At 45.5% G+C, this 9,169-nt stretch overlaps 3 non-coding genes across 3 annotated transcripts; all 3 read right to left on the bottom strand.

Annotated features, from left to right (window-relative positions):
* Nucleotides 1–396: 396 nt before the first annotated feature.
* Nucleotides 397–559, bottom strand: LOC147081136 (U1 spliceosomal RNA). Its single transcript, XR_015076844.1, has one exon. It is a non-coding gene; the product is annotated as a U1 spliceosomal RNA (small nuclear RNA).
* A 3,005-nt stretch (nucleotides 560–3,564) lies between these two features.
* On the bottom strand, nucleotides 3,565–3,728 carry LOC147081135 (U1 spliceosomal RNA). The gene has a single exon (XR_015076830.1). It is a non-coding gene; the product is annotated as a U1 spliceosomal RNA (small nuclear RNA).
* A 3,007-nt stretch (nucleotides 3,729–6,735) lies between these two features.
* LOC147081134 (U1 spliceosomal RNA) lies at nucleotides 6,736–6,899 on the bottom strand. The gene has a single exon (XR_015076839.1). It is a non-coding gene; the product is annotated as a U1 spliceosomal RNA (small nuclear RNA).
* Between the last annotated feature and the right edge of the window lie 2,270 nt (nucleotides 6,900–9,169).

Genomic DNA, 9,169 nt, shown 5'->3' with positions numbered 1-9,169 from the left:
CGATGGCCGAATGGCCTGGTTGTGTGCTGTATGATTGTTTCTGTAGTGAATAAGGTGAACATTTTGCCAAAGTGCAGAGTTGGCATGCAGCTTTGAACATTTTTGTATGGCGGTGTATAATTGTTGATTTTTTTTGAAAATGTGTAATTTCTTAGTAGTAAGGATGAATATAACTGTGAGTGTACAAGATGAAATGAAATGTGAGCGTTAGGATGGGTTATGATGCGATTTGAATAGGCCATTATGCAGAGTTGTATTGTGTCACAGCTCCCTGTGTTGGGAATAAAGCGCAGTTAGAATTGAAAACAAAGCAAACGATATATATAACTGGTATATATATTTGACAGCTTAGTTGAAAAGAGAATGGTGTTGAAATTCTATTTTTTATTGTAAAGCCAGGGGAGAGCGCGAACGCAGTCCCCCACTACCACAAATTTTGCAGTCGAGTATCCGCATTTTGGGGACATCGCAGGCGTCAGCGCACCCGAAGTGCAATGGGCTAGCTCGTCCTGGGAGAACCACCTTCTTGATCATGGTGTCTCCCCTGCCAGGTAAGTATGCTTTCCAGCTGCACACACTGCCTCGCCACATCATTCACTGCCTCTTACCGTCTCAACGACTCCTTTTTAAAATCACAATGTCCCTTCATTCAGAAAGTGCTGCTGTTTTCTCATGTCGATTCTGCTAAAATATTGCAATATATAATGATATACCCTTTGACAAAACGCTGCAATAATACAGAGCCGGCCATGCATATGTGCATATTGACCCTTAAAAGGAAACGACGCTCCCTCAGTAACTGTCCTTCAGGCCACAGGAAAGTTTTCTGGAAATAAATCTCTCCTTATATTTATTGCATCTGAAGTAAATGTTTGTCATATTCATATGAACAAATAATTCGGAATCTGATGTCTTTGAAAAAGCAATTTTCAAGTTTTGCCCATAAAGACCGATAAGAGACATAGTGAGGTTCTGGCCCATCAAGTCTTCATCACTTGTCACATTCACTCACTGTGGTTGAAATATTTCACCAACAAACCCACCTTCATTTCTTTAAGCGGGTTTCACATTTTTGTCTTATAATAGTCCTGTGAAGGGCCTTGGACGTTTTTACTACGTTAAAGACGCTATATAAAGACAATGTTGTTGTTGGTGTTGTTGTTGTTTTTGTTTGCAATCTTTCTCACTCTTTTCAGTATGATCATTGTCCTCATAGTGAGTAAATGATATAAGGAAAAGCCCACATTAAGAGCTTAAACGCGGAGCTGGGAATTAAATGTTCCTTAATGTGTTGTTATATGTAAGGGAGACACTGGAAATATTGAGGTACTCGAGCCAACGGTGCAGCAATCCTAACTTCCTCCAGCATGGTCAGTGCTTCCAGTAAGACTTTCTCCTGTTCCGTTTCAGTCATGCCGTAAATCAAAATGATGTCCTGTGGCAGGGAATATCACCAGGACCTTCTAAGAACCGTGGCATTTTCCTTTGCAAACAACATGAGAGGGCTGTCCTACGATGAGAGATTGTGTAGAGTGGGCCTATACTCTCGCAGTTTAGAAGAATGAGAGGTGATCTCATTGAAACATGCAAGATTCTGAAGGGGGTTGGCAGGGTAGATACTGAGAGGTTGTTTCCCCTGGCTGGAGTGTCTAGAACTAGGGGGCATAGTCTCAGGATAAGGGGTAGGCCATTTAAGACCGAGATGAGGAGGAATTTCTTCACTCAGAAGCTTGTGAACCTTTGAGTTCTCTGCCCCAGAGGGCTGTGAATGCCGAGTCTTTGGGTATATTCAAGGCTGAGATTGATAGATTTTTGGACTCTAGGGTTATGGAGATCGAGCGGGAAAGTGGAGTTGAGGTCGATGACCGGCCATGATCTTATTGAATGGCGGAGCCGGCTCGAGGGGCCGCATGGCCTACTCCTGCTCTTATTCTTATTTCTTAACCACATGCCGTCATCCACAAATAAAGAAGTAACAGAAAGGGTTACTTCTCCAAGAACTCTGCTGCCCGTATCCTAAGTCGCACCAAGTCCCATTTACCCATCACCCCCTGTGCTCGCTGACCTGCATTGGCTCATGGTCCAGCAACGCCTCGATTTTTAAATTCTCTTGTTTTCAAATCCCTCCACGGCATCGCCCCCCCCCTTTCCCTGTAACCTCCTCCAGCCCTGCAACCAATGCACTCTTTAAAGCCGCGTGGAAACGCAGAGCGCTGCAGGTCCCGCGCATCCGGTGAGCCGGCTTTTGAATAGAAAAAACGTGCACGTGCTGAATTTTGAATGGGCCGCACAGCCCGTTGACGGGGCGTGCGGGCCAAAGAAACAAATTAGAGGGACCGTTGCCTACAACCCTCCGAGGTCATATAATAGAACGATTGCAGCACAGAGGGAGGCCATTCGGCCCGTCGAGCCCGTGCCGACTCTCTGCAAGAGCACTTCAGCTAGTCCCACCCCCCTGCCTTTTCCCCGTAGCCCTGCAAATTCTTTTCTTTCAGGTACTTACCCAATTCTCTTCTGAAAGCCACAATTGAATTTCTCTCCAGCACCCTTTCAAGCAGTGATTTCCAGATGCTAACCGCTCGCTGCGTAAGAACATTTTCCCTCATGTCGCCTTTGATCTCTGTGATCATGCAATTTGGGCGTCTTGCGTATCCCCTACTTTATTCGCTCCGCCGGTGGCGGGCGTGCTTTCAGCTGCCTAGGCCCTAAACTCTGGAATTCCCTCCCGAAACCTCTCCGCCTCTCTCTCTCTCCTCCTTTCAGACGCTCCTTAAAACCTACCTTTTCGAGCAAGCTTTTGGTCATCTGTCCTAATATCTCCTTGTGCGGCTGGGTGTCAAATTTAGTTTGCTAACACTCCTGTGGAGTGCCTTGGGACGTTTCACTATGTTAAAGACGCTATATAAATACAAGATGATGAGTAAATAAGGATAAACTGTTTCCAGTGTCGGAAGGGTCAGTAACCAGGAGACACAGATTGAAGAAAATTTGCAAAGAAAGCAGAGGCGACAGTAGGATGTTTCCCCGCCTTCCCCACCCCAGCTCGAGGTGACCTAAGGTAAAAAGGTAATTTGGATAATATTTGAAGGTAAAATAATTGCAGGGCTTTGGTGAAAGAAGAGAGGAGTAGGATTAATTGGATAGCCCTTTGAAAGAGCCGGCAGAGACACGATGGGCCGAATGGCCTGGTTGTGTGCTGTATGATTGTTTCTGTAGTGAATAAGGTTGAACATTTTGCCAAAGTGCAGAGTTGGCATGCAGCTTTGAAACATTTTTTGTATGCGGTGTATAATTGTTGATTTTTTGTGGAAAATGTGTAATTTCTTAGTAGTAAGGATGAATATAACTGTGAGTGTAAAGATGAAATGAAATGTGAGCGTTAGGATGGGTTATGATGCGATTTGAATAGGCCATTATGCAGAGTTGTATTGTGTCACAGCTCCCTGTGTTGGGAATAAAGCGCAGTTAGAATTGAAAACAAAGCAAACGATATATATAACGGTATATATTGACAGCTTAGTTGAAAAGAGAATGCTGTTGAAATTCTATTTTTTATTGTAAAGCCAGGGGAGAGCGCGAACGCAGTCCCCCACTACCACAAATTTTGCAGTCGAGTATCCCGCATTTGGGGACATCGCAGGCGTCAGCGCACCCGAAGTGCAATGGGCTAGCCTCGTCCTGGGAGAACCACCTTCTTGATCATGGTGTCTCCCCTGCCAGGTAAGTATGCTTTCCAGCTGCACACACTGCCTCGCACATCATTCACTGCCTCTTACCGTCTCAACGACTCCTTTTTTAAAATCACAATGTCCCTTCATTCAGAAAGTGCTGCTGTTTTCTCATGTCGATTCTGCTAAAATATTGCAATATATAATGATATATCCTTTGACAAAACGCTGCAATAATACAGAGCCGGCCATGCATATGTGCATATTGCCCTTAAAGGAAACGAACGCTCCCTCAGTAACTGTCCTTCAGGCCACGGAAAGTTTTCTGGAAATAAATCTCTCCTTATATTTATTGCATCTGAAGTAAATGTTTGTCATATCTTCATATGAACAATAATTCGGAATCTGATGTCTTTGAAAAAGCAATTTTCAAGTTTTGCCCATAAAGACCGATAAGAGACATAGTGAGGTTCTGGCCCATCAAGTCTTCATCACTTGTCACATTCACTCACTGTGGTTGAAATATTTCACCAACAAACCCACCTTAATTTCTTTAAGCGGGTTTCACATTTTTTGTCTTATAATAGTCCTGTGAAGGGCCTTGGGACGTTTTTACTACGTTAAAGACGCTATATAAAGACAAGTTGTTGTTGGTGTTGTTGTTGTTTTTGTTTGCAATCTTTCTCACTCTTTTCAGTATGATCATTGTCCTCATAGTGAGTAAATGATATAAGGAAAAGCCACATTAAGAGCTTAAACGCGGAGCTGGGAATTAAATGTTCCTTAATGTTGTTATATGTAAGGGAGACACTGGAAATATTGAGGTACTCGAGCCAACGGTGCAGCAATCCTAACTTCCTCCAGCATGGTCAGTGCTTCCAGTAAGACTTTCTCCTGTTCCGTTTCAGTCATGCCGTAAATCAAAATGATGTCCTGTGGCAGGGAATATCACCAGGACCTTCTAAGAACCGTGGCATTTTCCTTTGCAAACAACATGAGAGGGCTGTCCTACGATGAGAGATTGTGTAGAGTGGGCCTATACTCTCGGCAGTTTAGAAGAATGAGAGGTGATCTCATTGAAACATGCAAGATTCTGAAGGGGGTTGGCAGGGTAGATACTGAGAGGTTGTTTCCCCTGGCTGGAGTGTCTAGAACTAGGGGGCATAGTCTCAGGATAAGGGGTAGGCCATTTAAGACCGAGATGAGGAGGAATTTCTTCACTCAGAAGGTTGTGAACCTTTGGAGTTCTCTGCCCCAGAGGGCTGTGAATGCCGAGTCTTTGGGTATATTCAAGGCTGAGATTGATAGATTTTTGGACTCTAGGGTTATGGAGATCGAGCGGGAAAGTGGAGTTGAGGTCGATGACCGGCCATGATCTTATTGAATGGCGGAGCCGGCTCGAGGGGCCGCATGGCCTACTCCTGCTCTTATTTCTTATTTCTTAACCACATGCCGTCATCCACAAATAAAGAAGTAACAGAAAGGGTTACTTCTCCAAGAACTCTGCTGCCCGTATCCTAAGTCGCACCAAGTCCCATTTACCCATCACCCCCTGTGCTCGCTGACCTGCATTGGCTCATGGTCCAGCAACGCCTCGATTTTTAAATTCTCTTGTTTTCAAATCCCTCCACGGCATCGCCCCCCCCCCTTTCCCTGTAACCTCCTCCAGCCCTGCAACCAATGCACTCTTTAAAGCCGCGTGGAAACGCAGAGCGCTGCAGGTCCCGCGCATCCGGTGAGCCGGCTTTTGAATAGAAAAAACGTGCACGTGCTGAATTTTGAATGGGCCGCACAGCCCGTTGACGGGGCGTGCGGGCCAAAGAAACAAATTAGAGGGACCGTTGCCTACAACCCTCCGAGGTCATATAATAGAACGATTGCAGCACAGAGGGAGGCCATTCGGCCCGTCGAGCCCGTGCCGACTCTCTGCAAGAGCACTTCAGCTAGTCCCACCCCCCTGCCTTTTCCCCGTAGCCCTGCAAATTCTTTTCTTTCAGGTACTTACCCAATTCTCTTCTGAAAGCCACAATTGAATTTCTCTCCAGCACCCTTTCAAGCAGTGATTTCCAGATGCTAACCGCTCGCTGCGTAAGAACATTTTCCCTCATGTCGCCTTTGATCTCTGTGATCATGCAATTTGGGCGTCTTGCGTATCCCCTACTTTATTCGCTCCGCCGGTGGCGGGCGTGCTTTCAGCTGCCTAGGCCCTAAACTCTGGAATTCCCTCCCGAAACCTCTCCGCCTCTCTCTCTCTCCTCCTTTCAGACGCTCCTTAAAACCTACCTTTTCGAGCAAGCTTTTGGTCATCTGTCCTAATATCTCCTTGTGCGGCTGGGTGTCAAATTTAGTTTGCTAACACTCCTGTGGAGTGCCTTGGGACGTTTCACTATGTTAAAGACGCTATATAAATACAAGATGATGAGTAAATAAGGATAAACTGTTTCCAGTGTCGGAAGGGTCAGTAACCAGGAGACACAGATTGAAGAAAATTTGCAAAAGAAGCAGAGGCGACAGTAGGATGTTTCCCCGCCTTCCCCACCCCAGCTCGAGGTGACCTAAGGTAAAAAGGTAATTTGGATAATATTTGAAGGTAAAATAATTGCAGGGCTTTGGTGAAAGAAGAGAGGAGTAGGATTAATTGGATAGCCCTTTGAAAGAGCCGGCAGAGACACGATGGGCCGAATGGCCTGGTTGTGTGCTGTATGATTGTTTCTGTAGTGAATAAGGTTGAACATTTTGCCAAAGTGCAGAGTTGGCATGCAGCTTTGAAACATTTTTTGTATGCGGTGTATAATTGTTGATTTTTTGTGGAAAATGTGTAATTTCTTAGTAGTAAGGATGAATATAACTGTGAGTGTAAAGATGAAATGAAATGTGAGCGTTAGGATGGGTTATGATGCGATTTGAATAGGCCATTATGCAGAGTTGTATTGTGTCACAGCTCCCTGTGTTGGGAATAAAGCGCAGTTAGAATTGAAAACAAAGCAAACGATATATATAACGGTATATATTTGACAGCTTAGTTGAAAAGAGAATGCTGTTGAAATTCTATTTTTTATTGTAAAGCCAGGGGAGAGCGCGAACGCAGTCCCCCACTACCACAAATTTTGCAGTCGAGTATCCCGCATTTGGGGACATCGCAGGCGTCAGCGCACCCGAAGTGCCATGGGCTAGCCTCGTCCTGGGAGAACCACCTTCTTGATCATGGTGTCTCCCCTGCCAGGTAAGTATGCTTTCCAGCTGCACACACTGCCTCGCCACATCATTCACTGCCTCTTACCGTCTCAACGACTCCTTTTTTAAAATCACAATGTCCCTTCATTCAGAAAGTGCTGCTGTTTTCTCATGTCGATTCTGCTAAAATATTGCAATATATAATGATATATCCTTTGACAAAACGCTGCAATAATACAGAGCCGGCCATGCATATGTGCATATTGCCCTTAAAAGGAAACGAACGCTCCCTCAGTAACTGTCCTTCAGGCCACGGAAAGTTTTCTGGAAATAAATCTCTCCTTATATTTATTGCATCTGAAGTAAATGTTTGTCATATCTTCATATGAACAATAATTCGGAATCTGATGTCTTTGAAAAAGCAATTTTCAAGTTTTGCCCATAAAGACCGATAAGAGACATAGTGAGGTTCTGGCCCATCAAGTCTTCATCACTTGTCACATTCACTCACTGTGGTTGAAATATTTCACCAACAAACCCACCTTAATTTCTTTAAGCGGGTTTCACATTTTTTGTCTTATAATAGTCCTGTGAAGGGCCTTGGGACGTTTTTACTACGTTAAAGACGCTATATAAAGACAAGTTGTTGTTGGTGTTGTTGTTGTTTTTGTTTGCAATCTTTCTCACTCTTTTCAGTATGATCATTGTCCTCATAGTGAGTAAATGATATAAGGAAAAGCCACATTAAGAGCTTAAACGCGGAGCTGGGAATTAAATGTTCCTTAATGTTGTTATATGTAAGGGAGACACTGGAAATATTGAGGTACTCGAGCCAACGGTGCAGCAATCCTAACTTCCTCCAGCATGGTCAGTGCTTCCAGTAAGACTTTCTCCTGTTCCGTTTCAGTCATGCCGTAAATCAAAATGATGTCCTGTGGCAGGGAATATCACCAGGACCTTCTAAGAACCGTGGCATTTTCCTTTGCAAACAACATGAGAGGGCTGTCCTACGATGAGAGATTGTGTAGAGTGGGCCTATACTCTCGGCAGTTTAGAAGAATGAGAGGTGATCTCATTGAAACATGCAAGATTCTGAAGGGGGTTGGCAGGGTAGATACTGAGAGGTTGTTTCCCCTGGCTGGAGTGTCTAGAACTAGGGGGCATAGTCTCAGGATAAGGGGTAGGCCATTTAAGACCGAGATGAGGAGGAATTTCTTCACTCAGAAGGTTGTGAACCTTTGGAGTTCTCTGCCCCAGAGGGCTGTGAATGCCGAGTCTTTGGGTATATTCAAGGCTGAGATTGATAGATTTTTGGACTCTAGGGTTATGGAGATCGAGCGGGAAAGTGGAGTTGAGGTCGATGACCGGCCATGATCTTATTGAATGGCGGAGCCGGCTCGAGGGGCCGCATGGCCTACTCCTGCTCTTATTTCTTATTTCTTAACCACATGCCGTCATCCACAAATAAAGAAGTAACAGAAAGGGTTACTTCTCCAAGAACTCTGCTGCCCGTATCCTAAGTCGCACCAAGTCCCATTTACCCATCACCCCCTGTGCTCGCTGACCTGCATTGGCTCATGGTCCAGCAACGCCTCGATTTTTAAATTCTCTTGTTTTCAAATCCCTCCACGGCATCGCCCCCCCCCCTTTCCCTGTAACCTCCTCCAGCCCTGCAACCAATGCACTCTTTAAAGCCGCGTGGAAACGCAGAGCGCTGCAGGTCCCGCGCATCCGGTGAGCCGGCTTTTGAATAGAAAAAACGTGCACGTGCTGAATTTTGAATGGGCCGCACAGCCCGTTGACGGGGCGTGCGGGCCAAAGAAACAAATTAGAGGGACCGTTGCCTACAACCCTCCGAGGTCATATAATAGAACGATTGCAGCACAGAGGGAGGCCATTCGGCCCGTCGAGCCCGTGCCGACTCTCTGCAAGAGCACTTCAGCTAGTCCCACCCCCCTGCCTTTTCCCCGTAGCCCTGCAAATTCTTTTCTTTCAGGTACTTACCCAATTCTCTTCTGAAAGCCACAATTGAATTTCTCTCCAGCACCCTTTCAAGCAGTGATTTCCAGATGCTAACCGCTCGCTGCGTAAGAACATTTTCCCTCATGTCGCCTTTGATCTCTGTGATCATGCAATTTGGGCGTCTTGCGTATCCCCTACTTTATTCGCTCCGCCGGTGGCGGGCGTGCTTTCAGCTGCCTAGGCCCTAAACTCTGGAATTCCCTCCCGAAACCTCTCCGCCTCTCTCTCTCTCCTCCTTTCAGACGCTCCTTAAAACCTACCTTTTCGAGCAAGCTTTTGGTCATCTGTCCTAATATCTCCTTGTG

The sequence above is a fragment of the Somniosus microcephalus genome, unplaced genomic scaffold, assembly GCF_052327205.1.
Source record: "Somniosus microcephalus isolate GS21.2 unplaced genomic scaffold, FLI_Smic_1.0 scaffold768, whole genome shotgun sequence".
NCBI lineage: Eukaryota > Metazoa > Chordata > Chondrichthyes > Squaliformes > Somniosidae > Somniosus > Somniosus microcephalus.
This window is presented reverse-complemented; position numbering and strand designations above follow the sequence as displayed.